Source organism: Daphnia pulicaria, chromosome 4, assembly GCF_021234035.1.
Source record: "Daphnia pulicaria isolate SC F1-1A chromosome 4, SC_F0-13Bv2, whole genome shotgun sequence".
Lineage (NCBI taxonomy): Eukaryota > Metazoa > Arthropoda > Branchiopoda > Diplostraca > Daphniidae > Daphnia > Daphnia pulicaria.
Genome location: NC_060916.1, coordinates 6,826,730 through 6,830,486, shown reverse-complemented (window position 1 = coordinate 6,830,486; position 3,757 = coordinate 6,826,730). Strand labels below are relative to the sequence as shown.

Here is a 3,757-nt window from a genome sequence, read left to right as displayed (position 1 = left end):
GGAATCCCCTCTTAACCCTTGTTTACGTGGCTTCTAGAAGTTAAAAACTTTTATTGAATCAAGTCGAAAAATATTTGTAATACTGATCTTGGTGTAGTGGTTATAGCATTGGATTGGTGACTCAAGGTGACTCAAGGTGTGATGGTTCAAACCCACTCAAGGCCATAATCAAGAACTTGTCTATTAATAAGTTGAAGATGAATAAATATTCCACGCTGGACTATATAACCATAAACACAACAACCAGATTTCCGTCAAAATTTTAAAAGTAGTAAAACTGTTATTTCACCAATAAAAATGAAATAAGTAAAACAAGTTGAAAAAATATTGTGAGCCAACAAATTTGGGTGCAAAAATATATTGGAAAAATATTTAAAAAAATTATTTTACCAACATCTCAATTGTAGGAATATAATATTTTAGCAATATTTGGGAAATATACTCTGCTAGCTGGGTACCGATACCGGTGCAGACAAATGCCGACACCATCTTAATTTCGTGAAAAAAAACAGAAGACGGAGTAGGTTTTTTTTAGTCGAATTAACTGCCTATCAAACCTCTCAGATCGTCAAAAAGGAAGACAAAACAATACTATTTGAAGATCTGTAGAATTGTATTGAATTTGTCTTGTGTTTTTTTGTTATTTTTTTTTATAATAGGCAAACATTTCTTGGAAACTATATTTTGGGGTTTTATTTAAAGTGGTTTTTACCGCAGCTCCATGTCAGAACAGGTAAATTTTGTGCCCGAGGAGTGGTTTAATTCCATTGGATTTGATTCCGATAAAAAAAATCGCACCGTGTTTTGAAATTTCGCTCTTTAGAAAAACCTATTTAAAAAGGCTTCATTGGACAAACTAATTGATGGCCTTTTTCATGTAATCTTCAAAACTGATTAATTGCTACATACCACCGATGTATTTTCCAAGAGGTCGTCCTGAATATTCTTGGTTCTGAATATGGACAATTTATCTCTTCGTGTCCGGGCTGAGTGGCATATTTCCAATGGTGTCCACCCGTTTCGGCACTTTTTTCGGCACTTTCTATTTTGGCGTTTTCGGCACCCATATAAAACGCTTGGTCCCCCCTTGTATTCAAAATCTCCTCGTTCATTAAAAAATATTTCCGTTTCGGTACTAATATTCTCCGTTTCGGCACTAATATTCTCCGTTTTGGCACAAATTGTGTCTTTTTCGGAACCAACTGTGTCCGTTTCGGCACAAAAGCAAAAAATTATTTTTCAAGTCATCTAGGGGTGATTTAAAATATTTTTTTTCAGGACAGTGGCGCTAGTAAGCCTGTTTCCGGCATGTACTACTGTTACCAATGCGCCGAGTGTCCTTGGAGAGGTTCCCGAAGGGCAGATATTTTTCATTCATTGTGGATTTGAAGTAAAATGTCATTTGTAAATATTTTTGTATGGTTGTGTTAGTAATTCCGATCTCTTGCTGTGCGCGCGAGTTTCCCGATAGAGGTCGCATAATTTCATCGGAAGTTGCTGTCCTTGGTTTTAAAACCTGAAATGTTTGATTGCTGGGTGTTCGGAGGAAACCGCTATCACGCTTGATCAGTAAGCCCCGCTCGGCAAGACTTGCGATTCGCCAAAAAGGGCGGCTTTAGGTGCAGCGGGCTTAGCCCCTCTGTCCCACGCCGCCATTGCAACTGTTGTCCTGCTGTTCTTTCAATCACAAATCACATCTTCGCGCAAAATTTTTTATTCTATACAATAGGATATTCGAACGCTGTGGTTAGGTGGGAGCCTCCTTCCTATTGAACATGAAATAAATGGTTATTTCAAGTGCGGCAATACACGAAACATGAAATTGCGGAAATTGTTTGCAATACCCGGCAGGCTTAGGGCTCAGTGCGGCTTTGAGTAAATCTTCGTCCTATCATCGCTGTTAACTCGTTTCGAATAAATACGTCTTAGATTTGACGGCCCCATTTGGCAAATAAATTATTTCTAAAAAAGGCAATCACACTTGATAGCAAGATATTTCGCATACCTGGAACTTGTATTTCCTCAACATTAATTTCATTTTATGAGGGTAGCACTTGACAATAGCATCTAACACTTCTCTGCATTGCTCTAAAACCTTTCATCAAATCATCAATCTAATCAGAACAGAAACACTGAAAGACAAATGGATTTAGCAATATAATGCACATAGGCTACTTAAGATAAAAATCAAATTCTGGTGGCAAATCTTGAATAGTCAAGAGGAGTCCTGTTCTTTCATTGACATCTCGCTTGTTAAATCATAGATTCCAGAACTTATTATATTCATATCATGAAACCCAGATGGAACTTTCATTTAAGTGAACAATTTCTGAATTTCACCTGCTGGAGATACCAGGCTATTTAGTTGTACTGTATAAACTGAATTCTTATAACAGTACAGTGAAGCCTCGATCCTTCGTCGTGTTTCAGGCGATTTCAGGCAAGGCTTCCGTTTGATGATGAAGTGAACCTCGTAAGCCTCATAAAGTGTTTTTGTTTTTGTTTTGAAAAAGAGCGCCTAAACCTAAAAAAAGCGAAACCTTTCGCCTTTTACAGATTGAAAATTGAACCAAGACATATAATATTTATTCAAGTTGATACGCATTGCGTTTCTTTTGTTTCGTCAGCTATTTCATTCCCAACCCTTTTTAGCATTGAATAACTAACATATCCGCACTGCCAAAACGATCCATCGCGTCTGTCGCACGTCATTCTTGAAAATTTCATCGCAAGAAATAGCCTCTCTTAATAAAGGTATTAATCAATCTTTAATGACCGTAGCATTAGTTTAAAAAATGAATTCGATTGTCGTGAACGGAGAACATGTGCAAACCGCATCATATAAGAAATCATCAAAATTGATACAAATTCCTAATTACGATTTTAATTGACAAGAAATCACAACTGAACTGATGCAATGAGTTTCATTCCCCAACAAATATTGCACCTTTCGGACCAAATTTCTTTTTACGATAAAATGGGTTCTGCTGCATCTGCCGTTGTCAGACGAGCTGCAAGCAGTTCCCTTCTCCCAAGGTATTCAAATTGTACTTTTTAAAAACAACTCATCTTATTTCTTCTTCTTCTTTGTTGTTCCAAAATGAAAGTTCAAGTGGCGCCCCATCTGTGAACGCTCACCTTGTGAAATTACAAGAATGTGACGAAAAGATCAGAAAGGCCAAATTTGCATTTCGATTCCATCGATTTAGGCAGCTGGGCTGCTTCTTCTTCTTTTTCTCCCGCAGGTGAAAAAAACACTGACACGGATCCTAAGAACATCCAGCATTGGGCCCTGGTCGTTCACTTTCCCAGAGGCAATAAAATGTATATTTTCGAAGCTGGCAAGGGTGAAAATGGCCTTCTTCAAGCCAGCCGTGCATACGGTGTCGACTATGAAATCTTCGAGAAAGCCAAGTATTTCAGCACCATCGAGACTTGTCCCAGTGAACTGTTGACGAAAGCCAAACAAGTTTCAACAACCAAGCAATCCCCATGCTAAAACGTTTTTAAAAATAACTGTCAAACGTGGCTGAGAGAATTTTTACAGCTGATTCCTCCAAATTTGTTGCAAGCGCTATATAAGAAAATTCCTGCAATTCAAACATATTTAAGTTACCTCACAGGATCGCTCGGGAGCTCTGGCTCTAACGCTGTTCCAGATCTAGTTTCTCAAGTAGTTTCTCCTACAGTGAACGACGAAGGTTGGAAAAAGGAGCAATAACAAAAATGAGTACATGTTGAAGAACCCTATCGACTG

The 3,757-nt window shown here is 38.0% G+C and overlaps 1 long non-coding RNA gene across 2 annotated transcripts; it reads left to right on the top strand.

Annotated features, from left to right (window-relative positions):
• Nucleotides 1–2,691: 2,691 nt before the first annotated feature.
• Nucleotides 2,692–3,318, top strand: LOC124335757. Of its 2 annotated transcripts, XR_006916894.1 has the most exons (3): nucleotides 2,692–2,754; nucleotides 2,896–3,036; nucleotides 3,108–3,318. It is a non-coding gene; the product is annotated as an uncharacterized LOC124335757 (long non-coding RNA). The 2 variants fall into 2 exon arrangements; XR_006916893.1 differs by lacking the exon at nucleotides 2,692–2,754 and having other exon boundaries at nucleotides 2,796–3,036.
• Nucleotides 3,319–3,757: the final 439 nt, after the last annotated feature.